We start from the raw sequence: 12234 nt of genomic DNA on the forward strand, positions 1-12234 counted from the left end.
GGGAGAAGTCAGTGACACAGATTTTTCTGAAGCCACCAACACCATATATTCCTGTCTCTGAATCTTCAGTTCATAGCGGAACCAGGAGACAAAGTATACAGGGGAGGTATGTGTAATTTCTACAGATCCCCATCTGTAGTCCCCATCATCTAAACAGAGGGACCTTCTGACATGTTCATGCTATGACCTAGCCTGGGAATTGTACTATGAGCTAGGAGTCAAGTCCTGTGCTGCACCCAGATTTATAAATAAGATCTTAAAGGAGTGTAAACAGACTAATCAATCATAGCCAACAGAACCTTAGACTGGATACTTAGGAATACTTACATAGCAGTGTGGTACAGGGTATCACAGTCATCAGTGTGGGAAAAAAAGTAGCACCTGCATAGCTCAATGGGGCTGATTCAAAGGTAGTTCTACTCGTGCTTTTAGTTCTTTTGAAGTGGTAATGCGTCCATCCTGTGATCTGTTCTTCAGTATATCTTTTCTTAGATAATCTGCTTATTTTGTAAATTATCTATTTTCACACAGCCTTTTCATATGTGTACAGTACTTTTTCAGATAACCTGTTTATTTGCGAATAAGAACTTTTTTTTTTTTTTTTTTTTTTTTTTTTTCTGAGATGTGCCTTAACATGCTTTTAAAACATGGGAACTTTTTATCAAGTGTGGTTCAAGATAGTTGCAATACAGCTTTGGTCACACTTATGTTCTTCAGTTTTACCAGATTTCTCAGGGTCCTGGAAATTGAAGTTACACAGCAATAATTAAAATAAACATTTTATATATGTATATATATGTATATATGTGTATATATAAATATTATCTTTTAGTATAGATTTAATATAAATTATCTTTAATATATCTAATATTATATTATATTTTTGACATAAATATTGGAAATTCTAATATGAAAGTTTCAGTTGTTTTACTCTTTCGATCACTTTTTGATAGAAAGATTTCAACATGGGTGAAAAAAAAGTTTTGCAGCTAACAGTTTCACTCTGAACTACAGCACAAGCTACAGCATGAGTCACGTGAATAGATCTCAATTGTTCATAAGGACTGTAACACGAGCTATAAGATTAGAGATGTCAATGCATACCGATTTGGTTAATATCCACGAACATTCATACAGCAGTTAGTTTACTTTGAAAAAAGATCTATGCTCATCTGTGAGTATGGGAATATAGCTGCTAGCTGTCAAGTGATAGAAAGAAAAATGGGGAAAAGAAAAGAAATAATACAAGAAAGTAGTGGACATCTTATGGAAAGCATAATTTAAATTATGGGAAAATGAGACCGGTGTATAACTGGTGCTTCATTTATGACAGAGTATCTAAGCTCCATTCATTCAACCCATGCTTGCTTTCATTTGTTAGCAAACATCTACCCATTCTCAATTCACAGCAGCAGAATAAAATATATCTAAAATGAAATGTTTCCTTTTTTTAAAAAAAAAAAACTTATCTTTCATTGTCATGCGCTGCTTCTAATTTCCCCACTTAACATGTATCTATAAAAGGAATTATCTGATTTGAATCAACTGGTATATTGCTCAGATCTTCTTTAAGTATGCTATGAAGTATTTCCATTTTCTCAAATACCAGAACACTTTGGCAAGGCCTAGCTAATATTGTGATGCAAGAGAATATGAGGGTATAGAATGGAAAGTCTTAGATGATTCTCATCACACTTTTTGCATACTACCTAGAAGCGGATACAAAAATTCTTCAGAAGATGAACTGCATCTTCCACCTGTTGAGGAAGGGCAAGAAAGTCACCACCAAAAGTGATAAGAACGCCTTGAATGAAAAAAAAAAAAAAAAAAAAAAAGAATGCACACTTCCAAATTTTGGAATGTGCGTGAATTAAAGAACATCAGGAAAACAAAGATATTAGCAAGATCTGTGACAGTTTTTAATAGGCACTCTTGTTCTTTATAATAGTGAATATAATTAAGTATTCACATTCTTGCTTTTTAATCTGGTCTGTTATAGGAAGAGGTAAATGAAAAAGAACTGCAGTGGGAATCTTATCAGTTATGTAGGTTACATTTTGCATTGGTGGAAGCTCAAAGGGGGCATTATGTTGAAGTGTTTTAACGTTACAGGAAACAGTCACATTGAGAGCAGAAAGATAATGAACCATTGCTATACAAAAATACATATGCACCTCTTCCTGATATACATAAGATTACTGTACTGGATCACAAGGGAAAGTAGGTAAAAATGACATAACTGCATAGTCAACACACTCTATTTTATATACATAAATATATACATATCTCCCCCACATATATAAATATAAGTTTTGGGGTTTTTTTATGTGTTTATTTCCAATGATTCCTCTTTGTGGATATGTGGTAGAGGGAGCTTCTCTCAGCATAGGCCAAGCAATTAGTCCAGTCTTGCTCCTGCAGAAACAATCTGGATTTGTGTTAGTTATCTTCTGCCATTCTTCTGCTGAGGCATAAGTGTCCTTGGTGGACAAGTCTCAACACCCTGCCTCACTGTAAGTGCATTTCCTCCAGTTCTACCTTATATACACAAGCTCTTATTTCATAACAAGAGCAAACATATATTAGAAAACTGCTTATTACCTAAGGTTAAATATAGGTCAAATACAGAATTAAAAACAGATTTATGTTGGTTCACATAAATTAATATTTTAAAAAATTCTGATTCTGTAGTTTATGCCCACTTATGGAGACAGAATGCTGAATTGCATTGGAGTGATACAGCTTCAGAATTACCTCTAAAATAAAGTATTACTTTTACAGTGCTTCTAAGGCCTCATTTAAGATACTGAATGAAATGTATGCCTTTTTTAACTCCGATTAAACAGCTATTAAATTAAAGTTAACAGTCCAAGTGAAGCTTAAACTGCAAGTTTTGATGAAAAGTCAGTCTCTCCTTAGCTTTTGCTTTATCTTTTGTTAGACAGTTCACATAGACTGCCTTATTTAAGAATACCTTTCAGAAATATTTTTGATATACCTCTAGAAAGTTTAACTTGCCCGGTGATGTTTCAAAATCATTAAAAGAGACTCATAGCATCAGAACATTTCACTGAAGCTAAATACAAAATTTAGAAGCCTCTAAATCCTAGTAAAATTATCTTCCTTTCATTTTTATATAACCAGAATTTTTCTTCAGGGTCGCCTAACGGTCTGTTACTTCATGTGTTACACTATAATTGCAAGGTCATCAGATAAACTGTAACTTCTCAGTAAAACAGTTTTGTAGAATCAAAAGGAATGAGTCATGACAAGCAGCTTCAATAGTATTCCTTTTTTTCTTATTGGTTGTTCTTATACTCGTTACAAATATTTTTGAAATATGTGTTCAGTGAGCAACAGGATATAACATTTCAGTGTACTATGATTTAAAAATGCAAAAATATCCACAATTTTAACTTGAAATATAAAAGTTACTACTCCCACTCATAGGGGAATTGTCTCATACACTCTACGAAAAAAAAGTAATATATTAAAATATTTATCTTAAGTTCTGTCTGGAAGAGATGCTAGACCATACCTGGATGATTTTTCCTGAATTTTAGCAACATGGCTGAAAGTTGAATAGAGATTTCAATTGAGTTGAATAGTATTTCCTTAAAGAGATAAATACTTCTAAAAAGAAATTCCAAAGTTACATTTTTGTCAAGGGCATTTGTAAAACTAGGTATTCAGACCAGGAGTGCCACCTGCATCTATCTGTGCACCAAAATTGCTATAGAAATTGTGCAAAACAAACAAACAAAAAACAACAAACAAACAGTTTCTGAATCTTAAATAAAGATATTCTACAAGTTCCCATTCCCATAAGCATTCCAAGACTTTGTCTCAGATCTCCAGTGCAATTGCATTTTGTCTGCTATGAAGGATGATCTTCTCACATCCAACATAATCAGGGGGAAGGGTTGTACTAGATTTCAATCAATGCTCCTTGGATTTTTTTTTTTATTTTATTTTTTGTAGAATGCCTATTTTTACCATCTGTGATAAAATAACTGAACAGGATGGTCTAATGGAAAAATATCTCATTAATGGTCCCTATTGCAAGTTTCATAATTGCACTAAGAACACATTTAAAGTGCTGTAAAGTGCTTAAGACATTACAATGCATGATAGTCATTCATCCAGTAACACATTTTCATTGTTGCTGTACAGGTCCTCAATATTGTACTTATGAAGATCAAATGGAAACGAAGCAATGACTTACAAATTTTGTGTACATTCATTTTATTTAATACCTTGAGATTAAAAAGTAGCTGCTAAATTCACAAATTAGCTCCTTTTTATGATTTTAAGACAAGAAATGCACGATTGTTACATAGCAAACATTAATGTAAATAAAATGGTATCATTATTAAGAGCACAAATTATAGTGCAAAATTATAAGACAGACCAACAACATTGCGGGCAGTGAAATGAAGGATATAAGGGAAAGAGAAGTATGATAAATGGACAGTAGGGTAGTTAGTGTCTGATGGAAAATGAAATAAAACCTAAAAAAGACAGATTTTAGAGAGCACAGTCTATTGCAGAGCCTTTACAGACTTCTGGATCCTCTTTTCTTTCATACTGCTTAGACTCCTTCCATAACTTTGCATTTAATGAGTGACAACTTTAGCATCTCTAATAGTGTCTTTTGACACATAAGTGATTATCTTTGATATCTAGAGGCAAAACAGCAGGGAACATTTTACAGTCTTCACTGTCTGAATCCTGAGTAGGATCACAGGATATTTCAGGTGGGAGGGACCCTGGAGGAGCCTCTGATCTAACTCCTGCTCAAAGCAGGACCAGTTCTGTGGTCAGACCAGGCTGCTCAGGGCTGTGTTCATGTCAGTCCCTGAAAAGTTTCAAGGATGGTTACTGCATAACCTCACAGGACAACCTGCTCCTCTGCCTGACTCTCATCATGAGGAGAAAAGATTTCCTTATACCCAGCCTGAACCCTTCTTCTTTCAACTTGTTCCTGGTGTTTCTCTCCATCTTGCCAAGCCCTGCTGTGAGGAGCCCATCTTTGTCTACCAGGTGGCCCCATGTACCAAGGGGCTGTTTTGTGTCCCTGAAACTGTCCCTTCCCAGGGTGATCCAGCCCGCCTCCTGCAGACTGTCCTTTTGGAGCACATGGCAAGTGCTCCAGCCTCAACTGCCTTGGCAATCCTCCACTGAGCTTGCTCCTGTTTGTCCATGTCTTTCCAGCATTGGGAAGCCTCATACTGAGTGCAACACTCTAGAGGTGGTCTGACAAGTGCTGCCTAGAGGGACATGATCCCTCCATCTATGGGCCATGCTCCTGTCCCTACACTGCAGGTGACCAGACACACTGCTGCCTCTCATTCAGCTTGATGTAGGACCTTCCCACACTGCTGCTTGCCATTCCCTCTACCCAGTTTGTGTCATTGCAGAGGCTCTTCCTTTCTGGGAGCAGGACTTGGCATTTGTCCTTATTGAGTTTCATTAAGGTTTCATTGGCTCATTCCTCCAGTCTATCTGGTTCCCTATGGATTGCAGCCCTGCCCTAAGATATTTGTCTGAATAGAAGATGTCAAACACCCCAACAAAAGAAATAGAGATGATCAGAAGAACATGATCCTTGGGAGGTGTAATTATCAAGATATTAATCTACACAAATCCACTGTTTTTTGTTGCATTCATTTTTAGTGAATGTCCCTTCTTACTGGGAAAAAAGACAAGCTCTGTAGACTGTATCCTTCTCAGCATAATAATATTTCTATGTATTGGGTAAAATACAAGTTATTTTCCAGACATGCTAAACATTTGACAATTTTGTTTACATATAAAACCACAGAGAAAGAAATTACAATCAAAAATCAAAATGACAAGACTCTGTTGCGTAATTTTTAATATGTTTTTCTATGTATTTCTCCAGGATTTTTCTTTTAGTATGGGATATAAAGCACTTGGACAGTGACTGTCTTTTATTTTATATATCATCGCATTTAGATCAATTAGTTTGACTGGCCAAACCTTTGGATTTTTCAAGTTCCAGATCCTACAGCAATGGAAGCCTTTTAGCCTTCATAAAATGTCACAGTAGTCTTGGGAAGGACAATACATTTTTTAGTGAGACAATATATTTAAAAACAACAACTGTTGCAGAAGTTGAACAGCTGGCCACAGAATAAAGAATTAAATATTTCCTAACAGAATAAAATGATTATATGGTCTTTTAAACATTTTAAGTATTCTTACGTACATTCTGGAGACTTCAGTTTTCATCTCAGAATCCTCGGTTCATATACTCTTTTTACTTATCTGATGTTGACACTTTACACACTGAAGCCTCATTCACTCATCTATGAGCAGTTTTGTTGGACTACTATCCATATAAGACTGGCTTCCAGCACAAAAATTTTAAAATAAAACAGAAACACCTTTGATCCCATTCTAGCACTTTCTAATTGAAGGTCATATATTTCATGAAGATCACATATCTGTCTGTTTTCTTCCCTGTCTTGATGGACCCCAGCAGCCTCACTGCTCTGCCAGTGAACTGGTTTTAGTTGTGTTCTATTAGTTTGCAAAATGCATTAATATAACTGCTCAAGTACGCTGATGCCTGGTGCCAGTGACTGAGGAAATCATTACAGACTTTTCAGAATTTATAGGACTTTACAGAATGTCTATTTTCTGAAAGGAACACATCACATACATAGAGAAATGATTAAAACAGATTGACAAACATATACATCTTGGCATAAAGATTATCATCTCCATTAGAGGTAAGGTGTTTTTGACAGCTAGATTCAATTCTTCAGGGTTGGCACCTCAACCTGTTTGGCCTTCCTGACTCATCATTAAGGGCTGAGTCTTATGCCGTCTAGATGGACAATTATTATGCATTTAGAAAGCTTTTCATCTTAGGTTCTAGTTTTGACAAGCTACTATGCAACTTTACCTGACAGATGTGAATTTCTCTCCTAACATCATTTTTATTGTATCTTGTTTCAAGAAAGTAAAACAAATACATATATTGCAAAATCAATGCTTTTTATGTATTTTTCAGCCTTCAAGTATATGTAAAATAGAAAAAAAAATATGGACATAGAATTGTCCACTACCCGCTCCTAGCATGTGGGTAGCAACAGGATTCTGCTCCCTCAATACTAGGATAAGATATTTTGCCCAATTCTCATATCAAATATGGAGTTTGGAGAATAGGTCAACAGTCTTAAACCTGCACAACTGCATGGAAAAGACTGGCCAAAACATATTTGATTCCTTCCTTTGTCACTGGAATGTTAATAAATATTATAGTTTACGACTAAGTTAAACAATTTAGGCATTCCCTCTGAATGCCTAATTCCTCATCATACTGCCTCATTCTATCTTAGAATTTACTGTACAGAGTCAGTGGAGTTCAAACTCCTCCTGTCCTCAAGATATCAGCTCTTTTCCCATGTACATTTCATCAAGCAGCTCTGCCTAATGAAATCATTGGGTAACCAGGTTAACTACCCTTTTCTTTGGACATCCCTCATCTATGCAGTCTAGATCCTGTGAAATGGCAGCTGAAACTAGAAGTAAGGAGACAAATGATAGCTATAAAGGCTACAAGGGTGGCTGATGAAAAAATCCTGTTTATTCTGCTTTCTTTTTGTACAGTGCATAGTCCTAAAGCAGATAGTATTAAATCATGCATGCAAAATTTGTCCTAAAGACAATTTCTGATATTGTACAGTGTGACCATAGGATCAAGATATCCATTTTGAGATAACGGATTTTTAGAAGATTTAAATACTAAATGCTACAGTTCAGCTCTCTAGCATTAAAAATCTGCCCTGTTAAATATCTGATAAATATTTCATTCCAGTTCTACTTGTTCTATGGAACAAAAACAGACAAAACGTAAATGGTTGAACATAAAGGACCAGAAAGCTCCAGGAAATAACATACCATCAAGTCACAGAATCACAGAATCGTTGAGGTTGGAAGGGACCTCTAGAGATCACAGTCTTAACATAGTTTTAAGCTAGATTGTCCTTCTGATCTAAAGCAATTCACTGATGCTGGAACTCAAGAAACCCAGTGGTCTGTACATGATCCAACTGTCTAGATATGGCCATCTTTTACTATTTGAGATGCTCTATGGTTGTCTGAAATTTTTACAGGATTCTGGCAGCTGAAAGCCAGAGGCATTAGTCTAAGGCATTCAAAGCCTTAGAAATCTCAAAAACTAACCTCTGACTATCCAAGGGTTCACTTCAGTTCCTTGCAGTCAGTGGGGGAAATTCAGCATTCCCATTCTGCAACAGCAGCCTGCATCCAAGAGCTGAACCACCTCCTAGCAGTACCTCGTGGTACCTCTTGATTTCCATGGCCACAGGAACAGCCTAAATTACTGCCCATGGCTAAATGATTAACTTTCTGTATGAATAAAGGTGAATGAGTTGGACAGAATACTTTTTCTTTAGATGGCCTATCCTGTCATGGGGTGTTATGAGAATATATTTCAATACAAAATCTGAAAATTTGAGGAAGTTAGGGATGCAACATAAGCACTTTCGTGAAATTGTGATCTTGAGTGAGAATGGAAGACAGATGCCAAATTAAAATGTGTTTCCAAAGAAGAAAAAAAGGCTATACATAAGAGACTAAGATACACGGAGTTATGAATTTTGAGCTGAAGATGACTGAGTAAACTCAGAAAATAAAAAGTAATTTGTGTTCTGCTATTATTTTTCACATACAGATTTTTCTGTGGAACATGTCTCAGAGTATCATTTAAGTCATAGAAATATGTGAATGCAATCACATTACTCAAAGACACTGCAGTACTTTTATGAGCAAGTGGTGCTTGACCATATTATTTTCATGTGCAAAGGAGGATATGTTTGTATTTGCAGTGCATATATGTCTCTTCCCTCTTTCCTTCCCTTCATGAGATTGGAGGCAGGATAAAGCATAGAGGAGCAGCTAATGAAGCAAAGACAGAACCATCTATAAATCACCCAAACCAAACTTTAATGAACAGAAAATGACAGCCCTGTTATATAAGGAGCTGGTCAACGATATGTAGCAATAGGGTAAGAGAGAGTACGATAGAAGTTTGTATATGTATAGGAAGACTAAAGGCAATATTTTTAGTTATATTTATACACAGTATTTATTTATGTTTGTATATAGGGTTGTTTATATATATATTTATATATGTTTACTATATGTATAGGTATCTGTACTAACAAAAATATGGATTGCACAAAATATGGATCAACAAAAATGTGGATCGTTCCTTTTATAATCTCAGTAAAGTAAAAAAAAGATGCAAAAAAATTGCAAAAGTTGCAAATGCTAAAAGACATGAACAATGGTAACATAATATAATTATTTTAAAATATTTGAAGACAGGGAGGACAAGGGGCATTATAGAAAGAGAAAAAAAGTAAAGATAAATGAAAAGACTTGGAATAAGACCATAACTACCTCACTCTTACGACAGTGAACAAAACCTGTAAGAAAATATTCTTGTTCTGGGAGATGGTATCCAAAGGGTAAAATACCTTTGTTTTTGGTTATTCCACAATGTATTTAACAGTGTACAAGGCAACCTGGTTCCCAACAATACATTGAGGGTGTATAAGAAATTTATGTACAACAAATGGCATTGACATAACATTTGTGGAAAGACTCTTCTGTGATAATGTATTTATAGACTGTAACATCTAATATCTGATTTAAGAAACAAATAAGTAATATTGACAATACTTATTGTTCTCCTTCAAACTCCATGTTTGTCAGGGGAAAGATAGTGTAATTGAATATAAATTTTTTTTCTTTAATAATAGTGATAATAAAAATGACTTCTGTGCCTGTGGGTCTCAGGGCGCCTAAGCAAACATAACTAAAACAACTACAAGACAAATGACAACATGGTTCAGTATTTTTCAGAATCATTAAGAGAAATGAAGAAGAAAAGTGCAGCAATGACTCTGGAACAAGAAAACTATTTATGGAAGATATTACAGTTTTTTAAGTATTTCCAAAACATCATGATCAATTAACATCCTGTGCATTCAATTCTTTAGATAATGGAACTGGGAATTTCCATATTCCCAAACTGGGAATATGTTCTCATAGATCCATTTTGTAAATAGATGGTGAATTCTCGTGCAATCTGTTCAGTGTCATAAACTATGACAATGAAAGATGATGCTTCACCTTTCAGAAATTTTCAATGTACACTTCGTACATTTCACCTAAGTGGAATGGAATTTTTCTTTCTCTCTCTCTCTCTCTCTCTCTTTTTTTTTCTTTTAAGGAAGTGTTTATTTTATCTTTCTGGAGGAAATTCTACTTGTGTTAACTGCATTCTGTTTACAGGAAATACCAGTAGCTTTAAGCTAAGGAAAGTATAATTTTTGCCTTCTCCTACATTGCTTTAAGTCACATAATCTATTGCTAACCATCTGGTATGTTCTACTGAAGAACAGGCTACAGTGCTGTTGCAAGTGAAATGAGCATTCCCTACACAGAAGTTGTTCCATAGAGCTTGAAGTTATGCTTGCAATGTGTTTCAAAATGGTAAGAAAAAGACCATCCAATAACTTTAGCATTTATACAACTCATACTGCTTAAATAATTTCACAGCTCTGAACAAGCATTTAATTCACTAAAAAGTATTATTTCCTTACTAAACAAGTAAGTTTAGTTAATAGTTAGATAGTTAGTCTTTGAGGTCACAACATTTCATGATAGTGATGACTATTTCCCCTTTCCCTCCACTTGTTTCAGCATCAATCTTCTGTGTTATATCCTGATAAAGCTGAAGGCCTGTATTAGAAAGAACATATGAAAGAAGTAGAAAGAACATATGAAAGAAGTAGAAAACAGTTATTATTTACTTAATAAAAAACTAGCTTGAAAATGTTAATTAGCAAAAGTAATCAAGATTAGTATCAACTCTATCATCATAGCTGTGCCAAAGTGCCAAAACTTTTTTTCCTACTTGGGGTTGAAAGGACAAGTAACCAGTGCAACAATAATTCCAAAAAGAGTTGGAAATGATTGTGTCACTTATCTGTTTTCCTTTCTAGGAGAATTGAACGATTTCAGCCAGAATTTGGGTTTCTGTCTTACTACTTAGGTCAGAATTATGTTCCTTAAGGTTTATTTTATGACCTCTTCATGCACATGATGCCATTCTTGCAATACACACTTTTTTATTGGTTTGTATTGCCTTTGGTTTTGAATGTCCAGGGATGTCATTCTTGTCTTGATCTCAGGGGATCAAGCCCAACATTCATCCATATAAATCCATATATCCATATAGGAAGATGCTGTCTTCAGTTCTGACCTAGACCCATCTTATTACATAGACATAGCCTAAGTGCCTATTAAAATAAATGGGTGGAGTGTAAATCCACCAAAATATTTGGCCAGAAAAGTTTTTTTTTTTTTTTTTCTATTTTAATCACATAATTAGCCCTTCCTATGAAGGGCAGGTTATAGCTAATAGTAACTACCTCGCATTTTGATATTAGTGTTGTTTTTCTTGTGACAAAGGGGCATCAAAAGCAGTGTAAAAACATTTGGAGTGACAGGTGACATTTGCTTTGTTACTCTGCTTTTGCACATGGCTGTGACATCTCCTCATAGACAAAGTGGGGCTTTGATTCCTCAATGTTTTATATTCATGTACTTTCCACAGTGCTACCATGGATCTACAGTATTCTAGGAATTGCAGAAATTCAAAGCATGCATGTAAAGGAATAAATGATAAATTGTTGATGGGGAAAAAAATGACTGTGGTCAAGCATGGGAAATAACCCCTGAGAGACTTGTATTCCAGAAAGGGTATAAACTCCCATGGGAACATAAATGGTGGGTATTGTTCATCCTGCAATTTTCAACCATTCCAGAGAGACTTTCTATTAATGCTAATCTTAAAAATAGATAGTAGTTAGCAAAGACCACAAATGCACCCTCTCATAGCTGGGTAGTATATTTTAATCCTGTAAGTGTCATTGTGCCACTCTCTGGTTCAACATTGGTTTCCCAGTTTAGTATTCAGAGAGCTAATTCATTTTGTTGCTGGCAGCAGTGCATTAATGATCAAGCTACGACAATGAACACTGTCTGCATAACAAATGCGTCTTTCTCAAGCTGCAGTAAATACAAAGTGATTAACATGAAATAACTGCTCTGGCAAACTGCTTCTCTGCTTTTAAATAGGTACTAGTGTTTTTATTTAACCCTACA

The sequence above is a fragment of the Tinamus guttatus genome, unplaced genomic scaffold (genome assembly GCF_059628265.1).
Source record: "Tinamus guttatus ecotype Peru unplaced genomic scaffold, ASM5962826v1 Tinamus_guttatus_pri_ptg000083l, whole genome shotgun sequence".
NCBI lineage: Eukaryota > Metazoa > Chordata > Aves > Tinamiformes > Tinamidae > Tinamus > Tinamus guttatus.